This window comes from Mustela erminea, chromosome 14, assembly GCF_009829155.1.
Source record: "Mustela erminea isolate mMusErm1 chromosome 14, mMusErm1.Pri, whole genome shotgun sequence".
Classification (NCBI taxonomy): Eukaryota; Metazoa; Chordata; class Mammalia; order Carnivora; family Mustelidae; genus Mustela; species Mustela erminea.
In genome coordinates this window covers 54,942,170-54,962,043 of record NC_045627.1, presented here as the reverse complement: position 1 = coordinate 54,962,043, position 19,874 = coordinate 54,942,170, and the positions used below count along the sequence as shown (strand labels likewise).

The 19,874-nt window shown below is 57.0% G+C and overlaps 1 protein-coding gene across 1 annotated transcript in view; it reads right to left on the bottom strand.

Annotated features, from left to right (window-relative positions):
• The window catches only part of RASGEF1A (RasGEF domain family member 1A), an 86,032-nt gene extending 66,964 nt beyond the window's left edge, over positions 1 to 19,068 (bottom strand). Inside the window, exon 1 of the transcript XR_004278969.1 lies at positions 18,851 to 19,068. The gene's annotated coding sequence lies outside the window, so the exon portion shown is untranslated. The remainder of the gene's footprint in view (positions 1 to 18,850) is intronic.
• Between the last annotated feature and the right edge of the window lie 806 nt (positions 19,069 to 19,874).

Genomic DNA, 19,874 nt, shown 5'->3' with positions numbered 1-19,874 from the left:
GGGCGGAGCGGGGGGACACCTAATTTCTGGCTCGGGACCGTCAAGGGGTAGGCGTGTGGCCAGTCCTGGGAGCCTCATCACCCTTGGCACCTCTGGGAAGACAACTCTGGAGGGAGAACCTAGAGCCACCTGGGGCCTGATTCCCAGCTCTGTCTGTCTACTAAGGTTAGCCTGTAGTGGGGCTGGGGCATCCCTACGGTCTGGGCTCCTGACACCCTCCTTTCTCATCTGGTTGCCAAGCAACGCTAAAAGCTACCTCATGCATGTGAATTAGGGAGGTCCTTCTGGCCTTCCCTTCCTCTCTCCCCGTCCTCACCCCTGCCTCCCTGCACCCCCCCCCCCGCATCAGATTTATGGCAGAGACTGTGTGCTGGCCCCTGCCTGGAGAAAGCACTGCAGAAAGTCCCCGAGGCGTCCTGCGGTGCCCCTGACCACAGCGAGCCATGGGTTGGGCTGTTGACTGTCCGCACTGGACGGTGGCCGGGGCTCACCCACTCTTGGACCTGGACCCCGAGAGACTGAGTGGAGTGCAGCCATGGGGCCTGGAAAGCCCTGGGGCTGGGAGCCTTGGGGGTCCCATGCCAGGTGGGAGAGTTGGGACAGGGGACAGGCTGGAGGACACCCAGGTCCCCAGCAATGTGCAGCATCACCTTGCCCTGGAACACAGCTTATAGGTCACCTCGTTTTACAGAGAAGGCCTCTGAGACCTAGAGGGAACAGCACGTGAGCAAGGTGGAGGGGGCAGGGCTGGCTCCAATACAGGAACCCCCCCGCCCCCACTCCCTGCACTTGCTCGACACTGGGAGGATCCCGCAGGAAGGTGGTCTCCCTGCTTCCTGGCCCCCCTGACAGCTTGGGACATGAGTGAGGGAAGAGGGCCCAGGCCTGAGCAAGTGCTCTGTGCTAGGGAGTCAGGGTCAGGGCGTAGGGCATCAGCAGGGAGGGAGATGTAACGGGGCCAGACCCACAGCGCAGCAGCCCCACCCTGTAGGAAGCATCTCTGACTTTGAGGCATCTCTACCTGGAGTCGCTAACACCTTCTTCCCCTCCATGTCTTGAGGAGGCCTCCAAACCCCCAAAGGCCCATGGGGCCCCTTGTCAGCAAGAGGCGACAGAGCTGAGCTGGCCAAGGGAAAAGGATGGTGAGGGCAGGTGGCGATCTGCTGGCACGGGGCACTCAGGGAGCCAGTACTGGGGTCTCGTGAGACTGTCTATGCTGAGCCTCTGTGCACCCTTGAGAGAGCTGGGACAGCCTCGACCCAGCTGTCTGCCTCACAGATAGGGAAACTGAGGCTGGAGGTACCACAATGCTTGTCCTGGGCCCAGCCAGGCTAGGAGCCTTGGTTCTGGGCTAACCCTGGCTGCCTAGAGTGTGGGTCCCACTGCGCTGTGGGAACAGGAAAAGGAAGGGCATGTCTGGCCACCTTACCCCACCCAGCGGAGGCAGGCAGAGAAACGGCCTGTGACACTGCCTCCCAGGGCAGCTCTGCCGGGGTGCCGCGGGCAAACTCAGAAGGCACATCTGCCAGGGGTGGCCAGAGGGCATCTGAGCCATGGGGGCGTGCACACTAAGGTGCTTTCTGTCAAGCCACGTAACAACCAGAAACCACGATGGACCCCAACAGCTCTGGCAACAGGCCTGGATGTTGAACTATTCCCAGCCTTCAGAGGACCTCCAGGCACCACTCAGTGAGCTTTCCTGGGCCCTCTCACTGCATCTGACCAGGAAGGCCCTTTCCCTCCCACGGCCCCCACGGCCTCAGAGGCCCGGGAGGAAGTAGGACAGGCCTCTGCCACCTCCAGTAATGTCCCCACAGGCATCTCTGAATGGGGCACCAAGGGTCCAAGACCCACCAAGGGGCCCCATGACTCCTGAAGTGAGTTCCAACTCGAGGCCCCACACCTGGGCCTGGCCTCCTTCTCTGCAGACAGTAGCATGGCCTGGAGCCAGCCCGTACCTCCCCTAGCCTCTCAGTTTCCCTACCTGTAAAATGGGGCAGGAACTGCCCTGTTTCTCAGGGCTGATGGGACTAGTGGAGTTGATGCGGGTGAGATGCCCCAGTGCACCTAACAGAGCATGTGAGGCACAGACGTCACTAGCAGAATGCCCTCCGCCTGTACCCCCAGCTGCCCGCCCCCACAGAGTGTACCCGAGCCCCTGCACCTGTAGCCCCCATCTGCACCTCCAGAGTGGGAGGGCAGGCCTGCGGACATGTCTCCAGGCTCTAGGCAGGCCTGAGGGAGGGAGGAAGGGCTGCAGGGGCCCTGTGGACGTTCCCTCTCCTTCCTCTGACTCACAAAGGCCGGCGAGGTCACCCTGGTCTGGCCTTGAGCTTCCTCAACTTTGGCTTGGTGTTCTGCTCGCCCCTGGGAGGGCTGGGGCCGGGACAGGCAGCCCAGCTGCAGGAGAGGAAGGTGGAAGTCAGGATGGGGGCAGTCAGGGTGTGGTGACCAGCGAAAGTTGGGAGCCAGGACAGGGCACAGCTGCAGGGTGTGAGGGAGGCAGTGCAGAAACAGGATGGTCACCCTGGACAGAGTCAGGGCAGGGCCTGGGCAGGGGCTCAGGAAAGGCCCAGGCGGACCTTAGCCCAGAGACACAGTCATACTGGGACATCAGCACCAGGCCCAGGACCCGCAGTGGCCTAGGGAGCAGGCTTCCAGGGATTCAGCCTGCCAAGTGGACCAGAAGGCAAGGAGAAGCTGGGGGCTTGGGTACAGAGCAAGAGTGATGATCTAGATGGAGATGGGGAGGGTGTCATCGGTCAGTGGATACACAAAGGCCCACAGGGATGAGGCTGAGGTTGGGCAGAGGTGGAGAAGGGGAAAACACTAGTGGTGAGGGAAAACCACCGGAAGTGGCACTGTGGGCGACAGGAGGGAGGGGTGAAGGGAAAGCCTGGGTGGGTGGCAGGCTGGGGGCACCAGGGAGGGTGAGCCCAGCTACAGGGGTGAATGAATGGAATGGGGCCTCATGGCATTGGTTGTGCCCTCCCCCACCCAGGACTTCCCCTGGATTAGAGGCTCCTGTCCCCCACTCTCCGTGGGCTCAGTCTCTCCCCACATCTACCCAGGACCGTGGGGAGAGTGAGAGCTTGGTGGCTCGCTGGGAGGGCAGGGGCCGGGCGGGTAAGATCCACCCTCTGAGTTCTCTTGGTGACAGCCCGTCCTGGGGACATTTCTTCCACTCACTAGTCCCCTGCACTGTGCTCTGGACCAGTTGAGGGAAAGGCAGGTGCTGCAACCTGGGCCATGTGGGTAGGCAGTCTGGATGTGTGGTCTTCCTAGCGATCCCCCTGGGCTCCACGCCTCATGAACAGCCCCCAACCACCAGGTCCAATGCAGCCTTGACCCTCTGTCCAGTGGTAGGCCCCAGGGCCATGCCATGGAACCTGCCCCTTCCCTAAGCATGTCCACCACCCTGGGTCCGGACTGCCTGGCCAGAGGGCCAACCTGAAGGATGCTGCGGGTGGGTCCCAGCCTCTCTGACACCACTCCTGGAGCTGTGGCCCAGAGTGGCTTCTGTGGCTGCCCTGCCCATGGGCCCCCATTCACCATCCTGGAGCACCTGTCTCTCCCCTACCCTCCAGGGGCTGTACAAATTCTGTCTACTCTGTTCCCCTACAGAAGCTTCAGAAACCATACAAACACATTACAGTTTCAGCAAATCCCATGGTAAGGACACAAATTTAACTTATTTAATAACTAAACCTTTTCCCCTCTTTTTCTACAGGAGGGAGAGAGGAGGAAAGCCCCAGGCCACGCACTTGTTCCTAGAGACCGCGCCTTGGGTTTTGCAGGATAAGCAGGCCTGGAACTGTGGGAACAGCCAGACAGGGTCTGAATCCCAGTGCTGAGCCTTCCTGCTGTGTGACTTTGGTTGGCTTTCTCAGCCTCTCTGAGCCTATTTTGTGCTCCTGCAGAACTGGAGAAAACCACTATCTTCAGGCTCTGCAAGAGTGAAAAGATCTCATCTGAAAGGGCCCCCAGGTATGATGCCCGTCCCACCACTTCCCTTAGCTAAAGTCAGGGATCCTTTGTCAAATGATCCATTTAAAGAGGGACTCCGCCAGGTACAATCTCTCTCTAATGGCAGCTCTTTGACCTGGATGTTGTTTGCCCCGGGGCTGGGAGAGAGATGCCAGCAAGAGACGTCAGCACCCCAAGTGTCCTGGAAACCCTTCCAAACTCCCAAGTTCCTGAATGCCAATTACGGGAAGTCTGATTCATCTGCGCGCTGAGTAACTGGGTCCAGTGACTCCCGGGTGATTGTCTGAGCTGAATGTGTGTGTGGGTGACAGGCAGGGCTGCCCTGGGAAATGAGCTCCCCCACGTCCTGGCCCCGGGCCAGCCACTAACCTCCCCTAGAGGGCTTTCGATAAAGACATGGCCCAGAGCCCCTGAACCATCCCAAAAGCGCCATTGGCCTGGGCTGGGGGAGCTTTCTGCTGTGACCGAGGCTGAGTCAGCTGAATGCCACACAGCTCTCTAGAGACCAAAGCAAATATGATGAACAGAAAAGCTCCCACTTTGTATTGAAGGTCCCTGCACCATACTGCCTTTGGTAATCAGTTACATACCCAGCATGGTGAGCATCTGGGGCCCAAGTGGACAGAACATTCTGGGATGACCCTGGTGGGTCAGCATCTGGGAGCAGGCTTGGCACTCAGCAAGGTTCAGTGGGCTCAGAACCTCGGGCTGTGGCCTGGGAAGTTTTCAGAACCAAGAGAGAAAGTCTTAGTCTTGTCCAGGCCTGAACCCCTTGGGCTGAGCTGCTTGCCCTTAAGAAGTGGTTCTCAGGCTTTAGTGAGCATCGGAATCCCCTGGAGGGCTTTTCAAAACACACATTGCAGCCCCTCCTCCCCCACCGCCAAGAGTGTCTGATTCAGGAGGTCTAGGATAGGGCTGGAGAACCTGCATTCCTAAAAGACAGTTCAAGGGAATGTTGATGCTATTGGTCTTAGGATCCCACTTTGAGAACCAATGTTGTAAAGTTACAGCTGGGAGAGGGCCTGGAAAGCAGAAGCAAGAAAGCACTCTGAGCCTGGTGCCCCACCAGGCCCAGCCAGAGGCAGCCTCGGGGTCAGCCAGAGCCCAGGCCGAGCGAGGCAGGGCTAGGAAGCAGGTGGCTCAAGATGAAGGCCACTCTAGGCTTCCTCACCCCGCCCAGCACTGCCCCACACACCAGGGCCCAAGGAGGGGGGTCCTAGGAGCTTCCAGAAAACTGCTTCCTCTTGGTGTTTTTGCCCTGCCTCTGGAACCTTGTTCACTGCCTGCGGAATTCCTCTATGCTTCTACCAGGGAAGACTCCAGGCCTCACCTGAACAGAGACCCTGTTACAGGGGGCAGGCCTCCTAATGCCCACCACAGCATTGAGGCAGCAGGTCAGGCAGCTGTCAGTGTGGCCACCTCTGTGGGGTTCATTCATTCATTCAACCCACATCAGCTCGGGGTGTGGGGCAGGGAGCCCACCTGGGAGCACCTGCTCTGCAGGGAGGGGAGGCCACCTAAACACTCCAACCCCTCAATCCATGCACGACCATACCTGCTGGCAGGGCAAAGAAGGGCTTTATGAGTGGATGCTACTTCTAGTGGGTTCTTCTGATCAGTGAAGTTAGACAACTTCTACCTATTGTCCCTGATCCACCCCAGCATCAAGCCACCCGCAGGGGCCCTTATCAGACCCCAAAGGCAGGCACAGCAGCTCAGAGGCAGAGCTCAGATCCCCAAAAGTCAGCATGGATACCTCAGGGCACTGAGCTAGGGTCTGGAGCCCAGGGACTCACAGGGCCGGCCCTTCCCGGCAGCCCTGCTCTCCCACGTCTCAGCCTCGACGGGCGGCTGTGGCCCGGTTCCCGAGGCCCTTCTTCACCACCAGCTCTCCTCTGTACCCCGCATGGGGCCTGCCTCCCCGGTGCTCTGGGTACAGCAGCACCCCGAGCTGGGAACTCTGTCGTGTCATGAGGGCACCACTTGTCTGACGTTCCCGAATGTTCTCAACCCTGCCAAAGCTCCTCCTCAGCTGCAACAGATCTGGACCTATGAGGGCCTTCAGCTTCCCCTCTCAGCCTCTTTCCTGACGCGGAGATGGCTCCCATCAGTGGAGGAGAAAGGACAAGACAGCTAGGATGCACGTCTCCCCACGATCCAGGGAGACTCACCCTCACACCCTCTTCACCAGCCTCCCAAATGTGCAGGCATCTCTGCTACACTCAGATCTAGCCATCTGGGGGGGAAATGTCACCTGCTGGAAGGTCACCCCTCACCACACCAGGACAGATGAGAAAACCGGGTGGGGCCGACCACCCGCATGGGCTGTGATGTCACAAGCAGGAAGCAGCCAGCTGCAGTGCCCACCACAGGAATGAAACAAACTCAGTCCTACCAGACAGAGCAACACTGGCGTAGATACAGGGTTGTGCCTGAGAACCATGGCAAAAGCAACTTGATGAGAAAGGGTGCGGTGGGCCGGGGCTGCTGAGTTATGGAGACAGGCACAGATTGTGAAATCAGGAAGAGCCATGTGTTGGCAAAGGAAAGAATTTAGCACATACCCTGCCTTTTTTTTTTACTGAAATCGTTTTGGGGTAACCAAACAGCCCTGGTTGATGAGAGAACGTTCCTTATAGACGAATCCTACAAATGCGCTGAGAAGGAACATTTAGGAAGGTGCTGCCTTACAGCCCTTGACGGGGTACTTGACTCAGACCATGGCTGTCAAGAGTTGAGACCGCCAGAAGGATGGAACGGATGCAGTGGAATGTGGGCTCATCGCCCCCACGTTCTCGCCCACTGCCACCAGATCTGCCGTGGCAGACTCCTGCAGTGTCCGGGCCAGCGCCACGAAGCATTCTTGCCAAGTAACGTGGAGCCCCGTAAAACGAAGTTGTTTGAGCTGAGCTCCGGTTTGGAGAGAATACTAGGAGCGGGGGAGCTCGTGAAATGACACCGCGAGGAAGCAAACAGACAAGTCTCAAAAATAGGACATTCTAGAGACACAGACTCACCACGGTTCTGCAGCAAGCCGATGGCTTAAAGAAAGGGGACCGGGGAAGGAAGGACTGCTTCACATCACGGAGGCTTGTGACAAATTAAAGCCACATGCCACACGTGGATTCAATTCGGTTACTAATTTTGCAAGTCAACTGGAGAAGAGCATTTTTAAGACAATTAAGGAAAAGCTGAAGATGTGCTGGGCATTGGATGACAGCAAGGAATTGCTATTAATTCAGCTAAGTGTGATAATGACCACGTGGCTCTGTTTGCGGGTGACCTTGCTGGAGAGATCCACGCTGGAGTATATAGGGGCGAATTACAGAGGTCGGGGGTTTGATTTAAATACGTCAGCCCAAAAGAAAAAGGATAAGAGAAAAAGAAAAGAAAAAAAAGAGGGAGGAAGGGAGGGAAAGAAGGACGGAAGAAGGAAAAATGAGTAAGTGAAGCAAGCTGGCGCGAGCTGAATCTGGGCAATGAGAACATGAGGTTCCTTACTCGATTCTCTTTACCTTTCTGTGTGTTTGCAAATTTCATGGTGACAGTTAAACCTAAAACATGGTATCAGCACATGAATATACAGTCAGAGCACTGAAGCAAACCAGAAAGGCTTGAAATAACCCCAAACACATAGAGCAGCTTAGTATAGGAGTAAAGGTGGTATTTCAAGTCAGTGAAGAAAAGGTCATTGTTTAATAAGTGATGTTGGGCAAACGGGTGGCCATCTGGAAAAAAATAAGATTGGAGTCCTACCAGATAAATCAAATACTCCCATTTGAAAAACAAAAACATAAGCCTATGAGAGGAACACATGGGAACATTTCTTTGTGGTTCCATGGTACAGAAGTTTTTCTGTTAGTTTGAATTTCATGAAATTACAGATGGGCAACCATTTTTGACCAAGAGGAACAGGAGTTTCACAAGGTTTAAACACAATAGGTCTGCTACTGACTACATACATTTTTTAGATTCTTCATGGTGAAAAATCATAACAAAACAAAAATACAATAAATTGAGGAAAAGATTTGCAACTCATGCTCCAAGAGTCAGTTTCCTTAATATATAGAAAGTGTCTATGAGTCACTAAGAAAAATACCATCAGCCCAGCAGAAATACTGTGCTAATAATTCAGACACCAGTTCCCCAGAGAGAATGCATGTAAGTCTTGTACATATGAGAATCTGCTCAAATCTCACTCATAGAGAGACACTAACATCACAACAAGATATTATTTTTCACCTATTAGATAGGCAAAGATAAGGGGATGGAGAAACAGGTGTTTATATCCATCACCTACGGGAAGATAACTTACTGTAGCTGAAGACAGCTTAGCCAGAGCTCTCAAAATTACAAACGCAGGGGCGCCTGGGTGGCTCAGTGGGTTGGGCCTCTGCCTTCGGCTCAGGTCGTGATCCCAGGGTTCTGGGATCGAGCCCCGCATCAGGCTCTCTGCTCAGCGGGGAGACTGCTTCCTCATCTCTCTCTGCCTGCCTCTCTGCCTACTTGTGATATCTCTGTCAAATGAATGAATAAAATCTTTAAAAAAAAAAATTACAAACGCACCTCCATTTCACCCTACTGTTCTAAGGGATTTATCCTACAAATACACTCACACTTGGAGCAAAAGGATGCTTGCTACAGTAACCGCTTATGAAAGGAGAGGGGACACCATCTGAATGGCTACTCTTCAGGGCCTGGATGAAGGAGCTACCACGCATCCATGGGCAGAAGACCACGCAGATGTTAAAAACAGCAATGCGGGCCTCTTGGGTGGCTCAGTTGGTTAGGAGTCAGCCTTCAGCTCAGGTCATGATCTCCAGGTCCTGAGATCAAGCCCCATGTGGGGACTTTCTCTACATCTGCCCACCCCTCTGCCCTTCTCGTTTTCTCTCTCTCTCTTTCAAATAAATTTTTTAAAAATCTTTTAAAAATATAAACAAACTAAAAATAACAGCCCCACTCCATGCACACTGAGATGGGGCTCCAAGACATGAACCAAGGGAAGGAAAACAAGGTCCGGGGTCTGGCCACATGCACAACAAGGACCAATGCGCTGTGCGTGCGTGTGTGGGCCAGAGACGTCGGGAGGAGATCTGAAGCAGATAACAGCTAGGTCTCTGCCTTCACAAGCTGGCAGGGATGAGAGGAGACAGGCTGCACATGGACCTTTTTACTTGTTGCATACATAGTGAAATAAATACAATATGCCAAACTTTAGAAACTGGGGCGGGGGAAGGGCAGCCCTATAAGGAGGCTGGGCAGGAATCCCAGGGAGGAAGAGTGGAGGAGGAAAGGCAGAGTGGGGAGAAAGAAGATGATGTACTGTGGGTCGGGGACCCAGGGTGACCTTCCCAGAATCTCCACCCCCATGGCCGCTCACAGGCCATGTCTCTCTCAGGTCCCCAGAACATCTCAGTTCCCCAGAACATTCGATGTAACTGCATCCCCCAAGCAGGCTCCCTCACTAGCTCTCTCCTGGGGGAATCTCAGGGCTGAGGACTCAGCTGGTGTGGTGGGTCAGTTGCCCCTCTGTTGGAACCATCTGCATACACATGGCTAAGCAGCAGAGATGGCATGAGACCCCAGAAAAGCCACAAGGCCACGGCTCACCCCAGAGTAACATGTCTTCAGTGGCCCCCCAGTCACTGCCTGCCATGGATTGTGTCCCCTGGCTTTCTTGGCTTCCTGGACATGGTGACACATGTCTACCTTGGGGCCGGGGACCCTCCCCCTGCCCCCAGATGTCCAAGGCGCTCAAACTCTACCTTCCAGGGAGGCTGCCATAACTACTCTGTTCTAAACAGAAGCCCCCGGCTCTCCCTCTCTCTTCCCCCAACCACCTTCTAATTACCTGTCCTGCTCATTCCCTACCTATTTCTGAATTTTGTCTGCACTCCCAGAACCCGGACCGGGCCAGGCACGCTGCTTCTCTGCACACACTCAGTGGAGGGGACGATGATCAGACATCTCCCCACATTCTTTTGGTTTTTCACTAGCTTTTCCCAAGTCCCTCTCAGATGAGGGATGAAGGGTAGAAGCACCGCAGAGCATGGGTTTCACATGGCCCCGGAGGTCACAGTGGTCACAGTGAGGTGGTGAGGAAGGACAGGCTGGGGTTATCCAGCCTTGAGCAGGGTTTTTAGCCCCTTGGAGTCTTTTTTTATTATTATTTACTTTTTTAATTTAATTATTTTGTAATTTAATCCTTTGAGAGAGCACAACCAGGGCAGGGGAGGCAGAGGGAGAAGGAGACTCCCCACTGAGCTGGGAGCCTGACATGGGGTCTCCATCCCAGGACCTGAAGATCAAGACCTGATCCAAAGGCAGACACTTAACCATCTGACCCACCCAGGTGCCCCAGCCCCTTGGAGTCTTGCTGCTACATGCATGACGATTTCCACGCTCTCCTTGGGCCAGCTTGTGTCTAATTGCCCCTCCACGTCCACCTCACCTCCTGGTACCTGGGCCCCTCCTCCCAGTCTCAGTCTCAGGCCCTTCAGAGGTCTGCGTGACATGTGTGCATGCGGGCAAAGCACGGGCACCCAAGACACACTCAGAAGCTGGTCACTACTGTTGCGGGGCCCAGGCACTCTACAACCCAGATGAAGGGCAATCTTTATGGCCCCAGAAGGTGGCAGCGCCATGTGCAGGGAGCCTTGCCCAAGCTGAGGCCTGAGGTGTGTGCGCTCAGAGAAGCATGAGGTGGTCACAGTCAAAGCAGGAAAGGGGACGAGGGCCAGCTCGGGGCCTGGACACCAGGAGAGGTAGCCGGAAGGGCACAGGAAAGTGAAAAGAGGTACCAAGGCAGCATATTACACACTCTCCAAAGTTCTCCCTGGCACAGAGGAGAGACCTGGGTTCAAATTCTGCCTCTGCCCTTCTCTCCAGATAGGAAGCTCATCAACAAAATGGGTTATAATTATGCCAGCATTAAAAAAAAAAAAATTTAGGACATTAAATTAAGTCATTTATTAGTGAAACACAGCAGAGCGCTGGGGACAGAGAGCTGCCCAAGGATCCCTTCCTGGTGCTTGCATGTGAATGCAGGTACACACACACACACGTACAAGTGTACATGCGCGTGCATGCGCACACAGAGCCCACACACAGGCCCCACGGACCACAGTCTGAGCACAGACAAGTGTTCCAAGGGCTCGGGACTCCACCACACTGCAGGCTGTTCTCTCTTCCCTGTGCTTGGACCCAGGGCCATTGCCGGCACCCGGACATCCTTCTCATCTCCTCACAGCGCGGCAGTCACCTCACAAAACAACAGCTCTTCAAAATCTCAGCCCAGCGGTAGACATGCCTGGCAGTGCCTCCTCTGGGGTTGTGACCAGCTGTGACCTGGAGCTGTAGCCCAGAGCCACCTGGGCAAGACAGCGTGCTTTAACTGCCCCCCCCCCAGCCCCCTCATCTCTGCAGACTCACAGGCAGAGCAGTTCCCCTGACCCCAGGCTGGCCTGACCAGGGAGAGAAGCTGGGGGACTCCGCACTTCCCCCAGGCACCCCTGCAGTCCGTGGGAGACCCAGCTGCCAGCTCCCTGCCTCTAATCCCTCTCCAAGGCGCCACTTGCCAGGCTCTGTCCCATCTCCGGGGCAGAGAAGGAGGCACCTGTGCATGGATTTCTCAAAGACCAAGGGCTCTCCAGACAAGGTCGGCTGGTGACAGCAAACGACCCATTTGCAGGGCCACTGAGGCCGTGTCCCACAAGTATTCCTCTTTCTATTTTTGTCCCTTAATTCCATTATCATCTAATTTCTAGTATTATCTCTTATTTGATCCACTGCATATTTACACGTTTTAAATTTTCCAAATATTAGACTTATGTTTTGTTATTAATTTCTATCATTATTGCATTGTAGGTAGAAAACGTGGTCGGAATCACAGTGGGTTTGGTTTTTTTGTTTTTTTTTTTGCTATTCCTTGAGATGTTTTTATTGCCAGTTTGCGAATAGTTGATCTCGTCGTTCAGCTAGTACCCCTGAGCACGCCAGCCTCGGCATCTCGGGGGGCGTGGTCCAGGTGGTGACGCGAGCCGTGTGGGAGGCTCCCCTCCAGGCCCCGCCCCATACCCCCCCACCCACCCACCTCCGCGGGCACATATATTCTGGGAAGTGATCTGGCGGCCCTAGCCTTTCCCAGAGCAACAGCTTGGACTCTGGCCAACCCTGCTCTCTGTCAGACCACCCTCCCAAATCGTTGAGAAACCTCACTTGCTAACCCAGCAGTGGGGGACCCAGGGACCAGATGCTCCCAGATCACCCACTCCAGGGTTCGCTCACAGGAACACTCACAGACGTGCTCACCTTGATGGAAGGTCAGCTGGGCTCCCAGGCCAGAGGTGGGAGGGGCTGCAGGGTTTGGGAGGCCCCTTCATGGGGTGGTATCCAGCAGGAAGGGCCCTGGCCTTCTATGGGCAAGGTGGAAATGATGGGGGCTCTCCCGAGGGCAGCCCTGGCCTCATTGGCCCAGTAGGGTCTACCCACTACTAATACCAACAACAATAAAATGAATAATTGATGGCCTCCTGCGTGGTCTGAGTAATTAACTCATGAAAGCTGCAGAGGCTCCCACTAGGAACTCCGTAATCATCTTCTGTGTGAGCTTCCAAACCCATCCAGCTCTAACCACCACTTCCCTCCCAGCTGTTTCCCTGGCCAGCCTCCCCCCTGCATCCCTCTCCCTCAGTTCTGAGGGCAGAGAAATGGGTCCCAGCAAGCTGGACCAACCCCACCCCGCACCAGTCACCACAGCCAGGGCTGCAAAGCTCCAGGCTCCCACCCAGTGCTGCGTGTTGTTACCTCATGTGATCAAGACCATTGCCTCAGAGGAGGAAGGGAACCCAAATGTTCATAGTTCACAGCTGGAAGGGACACAGAACCAGTCTTCAGGAAATCCTAGGCAGGAGAAGTTTGGGCCTCCAAGCCTAGGTTTCTATGGCAACAAAACCGGGTTCCTCACCCCAGGAAGTGCCTGGGCTGGGGCTGGGCCCATGGCCCCCTATCCCAAGTCAGAAGCCTCCCTGGGTCTGCCCCAGTGACCCAACTGTGGCTGGGATTCAGGCCACACCCAGATGGAATCCAGAGACTTCATGACATTCACATGGGAAGGGTCTGAGTAGCAGAGGCCCAGAGAGCGCCACAGGCAGAGAAGGTCCGGGGAGGGGTCCGTGCTGTTCAGGCAGCCGTGGGGGTGGGGAAACCCGCTCAGCTAATAAACCCATCAGAACGGGCACACCCTCTCCCAGCCCCCTCAGCTTCTGGGTGAGCCAGCCTCCTCCACCAAAGCTACTCTTTGTTAACAGTGTTGCCATGGCAACCAGATCCAGGGAGAACTCTCTCTTCAAGGTAGAGTCTGAGGGTGACACTTGAAGAAACGGAAGTGGTGGTGACAACAGGCAGGGGCCTGGCCCTCCAGCCCTACCCCCACTACTCCTTCCTGATCTAGCCCAGCTCCCCAGAGACTGCCCCTTGCCGGTCCCAGAGCTTTGGGTCTGCTCCCCTCTCCTCTCCCTGCTGGGGGGACAGCAACATGGGAAAGACCAGGCGCCCCCAGCCTATGATCCCACGCATATCTGTGTGTCTCTGCCCCATCACACATGTTCCAGGACGGCTTGCTGAGTCCACCAGCCCAGCTACCGTCTGGAGCTGAGGAGGCAACAGGCCAAATGTACACTTGACTCCAAGAGATCACAGATAATTACACAGGGGCAACGTGCTGCAGAGGCCTGGGGCACCACCCAGGAAGGCTGGAGGCCAACTCGCTCGGGATAGGGAGTCCTGCATGGGAACAGAAGTTTCGGAGAGTTTTGACAAAGAAAAAGTTTAAAAGGTCACCTGGGTGTAGTATAGGGAAGGAACTGCCCGGGAAGGAGGCTGCTGCAGGTGTCTGGGGCAGAAGGGGGCAGCCTGACCTGTGGAGGTAGCAGTAGGCAGGGGAAGGGGGTGGAAGAGAGGTCTGGGGTGACGGGTTGAACACTCAGTCGATGTGAGGACAGACCTGGAGAGGCAAGAGGGAGACCCTGGCCATCCTGACTACGTGGACGGGGAGCAGGTCAGATTCAGGGGCACAATGACATCAGACAGGCTCCCCCTGGTCATCTAAGTGGCATCCAGCAGGCTTGGGCTGGACCACTGACAGAGCCCAGAGGACAGGCTGCGCTGATAGGGGTAAGAACGGGATCAGCACGGGGCACCCAGGTGGCTCAGTGGGTTAAGCCTCTGCCTTCGGCTCGGGTCATGGTCTCGGGGTCCTGGGATCGAGCCCCACATCAGGCTCTCTGCTCCACAGCAAGCCTGCTTCCCCCTCTCTCACTCTGCCTGCTGCTCTGCCTACTTGTGATCTCTCTCTCTGTGTCAAATAAAATATTTAAAAAAAAAAAAAGAACAGGGTCAGCAGGAGAGGGACCAGGAGCCATGGCTGGGGAGGAAAGGGTATAGGTCCAGGTCCTAAGGAACAGGAAGAGCAAGTGGCCCAAGGAGAGGCGTGTGACCTGCAGAGAGGTCTGCAGGGTGGCCAGAGGACACGGAGGCCCAGGGGTGGGCCTGCAAAGCCCAGGGGACGAGTGCCTGGGAGCAGGCACCATGAACACCAGGGGGGGCCATCGATGTCCACAGGCACCTGAAGACAATTTCTCAGGAGTGAAGAGGGCGCACCAGATTGGAGTGGGCTGGGAGCGAGTGGGAAGTGAGGATGTGGAGTGAGCCAGCAGGGAACACGGCTTCAGAGTCAGCCTACTTGCAGGGGAGGAGAGAAGGGGGGAAATAGCTGGGGCGGGGGGGGGAGGGCACAGCAGACAGCAGTTTGTTGTATTTAAGCTGAAGAAGCTTTATGAAAGGAAGGGCGCCTGGGCGGCTCCGTGAACTAAGCCGCTGAGTGTCAGACTCCTGATCGTGATCTCAGGGTCTCAGGGTCTCAGGGTCATGGGACGGAGCTCCAGGTAGGGCTCCACACTTGGCGTGGAGTCTGCTCAAGATTCTCTCTCTCCCTCTCCCTCTGCCTTTCCCCTGCTTCTGTGCTCTCTCTCTCTCAATGGATAAATAAAATCTTTTTTAAAATTTTTAGAAAGAAAATCATATCAACTTTGAAGACATCACCTGTCAACAGCAATACCTCCCCTGTGAGGAAGTGACAGGAGAGCTGGACAATGGATGAAGTGTCCCCTGAGTGCCTAATGTCACGCCCGCAGGGCTGGCTCCCTGCCTCGGGGGGCTCACAGTGTGTGGCCCATGGGCAAAACGGGGTGTTCTCCTCTAAAGAGTCAGGGACACTTGGTGAGGCCCAGTGCCAAGCCTCTCCTTGAGCTGATATTGGCTCTCAGCTCCTTGAACTCACCCTGCTGCTCAGAAGGGACAGAGCAGGCTCTGAGCTCCCACCACCAACCACCATGCAGGGCAGCCCAGGCCTGCAGCCTGTCCGCCCAGACCCAGTACAGGTGCATGACCATGATAGGGTGAGGGGCTCTTTTCTCTGTGCTATGTCCACATCCTACCCCTCGCCACCCACAGGAATCCTGAGACGCTTCCCCAGCAAATAAGTGAGGTGCGTAGAAGCTTCCCCAGACAGGATCATCGGGAAATGCCCTGAACCATATTCAAAGGCACCTACAGGGTTCTTCAGAAATGCTTCTGCAGAGGAGAGCGTTCGGACACCCGAGGTCAGGCAGGTCAGGCAGTGGCAGGCAGCAGTCGTACCGCCCCCACCTTGGCAGGCATCCGTGTGGTTCCTAACACGTTCATACTGTCAGCAAGACGCCTCTCCCAAGCCTCTCTGAAGCCCGTCCCAGGAGGTGAATCCCCAGGGTCCTCCATTCCCAGGGATGAGCCCTGCTCCTCCGTACCTCATCCTTGTGTACGGAGGACATAACTCTGGACAGGCCAGGACATAACGGGGCTTTCAGGCTTTCCCTTCCCCATTTCCTGGACAGGCCATGCTCTGGACAGGCCAGGACATAACCGGGCTTTCAGGCTTTCCCTTCCACATTTCCTGCCATGCCACTCCAGGCTGCCATCAGCTGACCTTCCCAAACCCTGCTCCAGGGTTGTCAGATTGGGGCTGCCTGGTGTCCCCAGTGTGGGGACATTCTGAAGGGATCCGTAGCCCACTCTGTGCCAGCCAGGCATCCCCTGTGTTCATTCTCTGACACGTGAACACACAGCCCCACAGCCCCAGGCTCTGTGCCCATACTCTGAAGAAAGGGCAGAGCCTCCTCCCCAGAGCCCTGCAGGCCAGGGGGCTTGGCCTGGCATGTGGCCGGTGGGTGTCAGGGGCCCTCCCCACCTGATGCCACTTCAGCACCCCGAGATGATAGGCCTCCCTCCCTCCCCACCCCCCCACCCCCCCCCACCTCCCCCACCCCCGCTCCCTCCTCAGATTCTGCCTGGAAGACAGGTTGCTAAGTAAACACTCATCTGCTGGAGGGAGGTGGACAAGCGAGGGCAAAGGAACCGAGAGGCAGCCTGGAACGGGTGGGAGTTACTGGAGGCAGATTTCGGCTCAACATTTGGAAGCTCTGAGAGAAAAACAGCCAGAGCAGACCAGGCCTGAAGCAGATGGCCTCAGGAGGGAAGGTGGGAGGGAAGAGCGGTCCCAGCAGGGGGGCCTCCCTGGGCTGTGGCTCTGCACTGGGAGCAGCACCGCTAGCATCACCTGGACAGGCCCCGATCTGCCTCCCCAGCCCTCTCTGCCACCAGGGCCCTGGGACCTGCCCCCAGCCCACAGGGCTGTGGAGGCCCCGAACCCCTCTTCCACGGTAGGCTCATACAGACATACGTATCCTACACCCCCACTTCTGAGGACTGTGGTTGGATGCCCTGAGACCTGAGCCTCACTTGGCCTCATTGACAAATCTGCTTCTGTATGGCTTAAGAAGGGGGTTCTGTGGTTAAAAAACAGAAATCATCAAGAGCTATTCCAATACTGCCCCGGTGTACGCGGGGGCTCTAAGGCCATACCTGAGCATCCCCGCCCCCCACTAGTATCCTCTGAAGGGCCCAGGGAATGGAAGAGTGGGTCTGTTCCTCCCCGGGTCAGCCTAAGGGAGCCCATTGCGCCAGGACACCCTCCCCACTTGGCCAGACTCACAAGCCCCCCGCCTCACTCAGGACAGCCCAGCGCAGATGCCAAACGCGGAGCACTGGTGTTTCTCCCCCACCCTCCTCCTCTGCCTGCAGTTGCTAAGTTACACCAAAAAACCCTCTGCTCTGTGTGAACTGTTCCATTTCCACAATTTGCCAGGTGGAAGGGAGCCATCAGGCTGGCAGTTCAAGGATGCCTCCCAAAGAAAAACAAACTTGCTGGCTGGCTTTCAGGCCCCTGTGGCATACCTGGGGCCACCTGCTTTGGGTGCTCCCAAATCCAGGAGCCATGTGTGAGAGTACACAGCTCTGCTGGGAGGCTGTCAGCATGTGGGTCTCTACTGCTCATTCCCTTCTCAGGGTCAAGGTCTGTGGGTTCCACTGTCATGCTTTACCCAGCCATGACCACCCAGAGGGGTGCTGGTCACTATGACCCGTGTCCCTAACAACAAATAAAAGCTAGGACGACACAGAACCCATGCATACGTCCAGAGCCAAGGTTTTCCACTTGCTCCTACTCTGGATGCCCCCCTCCTATTCTGGGCTGGGGTCCTGAGGTTCCAAGGCAAAGTGTCCCCAGATGTCAGGGCGGAAATATCCCTAAAAGTCACCGAAACCATTTACAGATGGGGAAGCTGAGTCCCTGAGGGGCCCACAGCCTGCCCACAGCTCGGAAGTCAAGACCTGTGGGCTCCCAACTCCCTAGCTCCCTGCTCATAACAGGAGCTGCTGCTTTGCACTCTAGGCCTCCTACCTGGGAGGGAAGGCCTGGACCCAATCTAGGCTGCACTAGGCAAGACTGTGTCCAGAAGCAGGTGGAAGACCCCTGAGGGGCAGAGCAGAGCACTGCCTCGTTGAGGTTTCCCTGAATGCCAACATATCTCCTGGGCTCCTCGAGCAGGTGGCCATCTGGTCCCTGCCCTGGCTCCAGAGGGTGGGAGAAGAACCATAGCAGTGGGAAGGATAAACCAGATGGGGTTCACAGCTCCAAGCAGGGAACCAGGGTGCCCAGCCACCACCACATCTCAGCCCCCAGGTGGCTCCCAAGAGGCAGGCAGCCTCCCTGTAAATATCCACCAGCTCCTGCGCTCAGAAGCAGCTAGAGATGCAGGGGGCAAGGGCCTGCTGCCTGTCCTCCCCAGACAGCAGCAGCCCCCTCCCCCCTCACACGAGCGCAGCCCAGAACGAGCTGCACCTGCGAGACATGGGGCAAAGAGAGCACGGTCCTTGAAATGACCCTTGCCCACAGTGCATAGAGGGGCATCTCGCCCTGGTCGTCTCCCTTCAAATGCTAAGCTCACGCCCCACTTCTTCGCCACACAGCAAGGGCGTGAGATGCCACCGCGGGGCCCGGAATGCAGAGAAGCAAATGGAAACTTCCAACTGCGCAGCCCCGAGCTCCTCAGATTTCCCAGCCCCCTCCCCCACGCCAGGCCCGGGGCAGCGGACCTGCCAGCCGGTGCCCACGCCCGCCCGCCGAGGGCACTCCCACCACGCCCAGGCAGAGATCGCCTGCTGCCCCACGGGCGCTGGGAATCGGGGGTCCTGGCGCTGTCCAGCCCGGGGTGGAGTTCTCGGCAACTCCGCGCTGGGCTCCCGCACGCCCTCCTGCACGCGCGTCCCACGGCCAGTGCCGGGAGCGGATGCCCCGGCCCCGCGACGGTCACGCCGGGCTGGACCCAGGACCCGCGTATGCCCCGCCCGCGCTGGCGACCGGAGGGGACGGCCCGCGGGAGAGAGGGAGGGACCGAGGGACTGAGGATCGGCGCCCGCTGCCTACCTCGGTCCGGGCCGGCGTAGCTCCCGCGCAGCCCTCGCGCCGCAGTCGGGCCCCGAGCAGCGCGCGGCCCGCACCGGCGGCGGCTCATGCTCGGCGCCGGGGCCCGCGGCACCCGCCCACCCGCGGCCGCCCCCGCGCTGCGCCAGCTGCGGGCAGAGCGGCTCCCTCCGCAGCCGGCGCCGGGGAGCGCGAGCGAGCGAGCGCGGAGCGAGCACGGAGCGGGCACGGAGCGGGCACGGAACGGGCACGGAGCGGGCGGGCGCGAGAGCGCGGGGAGCGGGCGAGCGCGGGGCGAGGGTGCGGGGCGAGCGCAGGCAGAGGGAGGGCGCGGGGAGGGCGCGGGGCGGGCGCGTGGAGACAGAAAGTGCAGGACGAAGGTGGAAGGAGAGGTAAAGCGCGTGGCCCGGGCGCAGGGCGCAGGACGGGATGGGGGTAGGAGGCGTAGAGAGAGTGCAGGGAGAAAGCGAGCCCGCCTTCATTTTAAAAAGGATAATTCAGTAAACCACCCCAAAGGTGATGTGGCCACCTCATGTGAAAGAACCTTTGGGGACTCCCGAGAGCTGCCCAAATGTTGGCTTCTGAAACCGCTCCCATGGGCAACTCCTGGTCCCTTCGATTATTCCCTTTAACCATCACAACCACCCTATAGGGTTGGTGTTGGTTTTGTTCCCATTGCACAGATGAGTAAACTGATGGTGGGGAAATGAAATGACCCCGCAGGATCAGGCAGGCAAATCAAGATTCAAAAACCACCCTGAGTCCCCATTCAAAATAGGGATGATTCAAAAACCATCCATAGTCCCCATTTCTCCAAAACCATCATGCGGAGCATGTGGGATCCAAGTCTTCTGGCTCCCAGTGAAGCTTCCTGTTCTCTGAGCAGGCATCCTTGTTCTCTGGTCACAACCTCAGGGGTCAGGAGTGACCCTTACAGACACAAACTCAAGTGAATGTGGAACAGGTCTAGGGCCAGGAAGCTTACAGGATAAAGAGGTCTGGGTGGAAGAAAGGGGAATCACTCCAT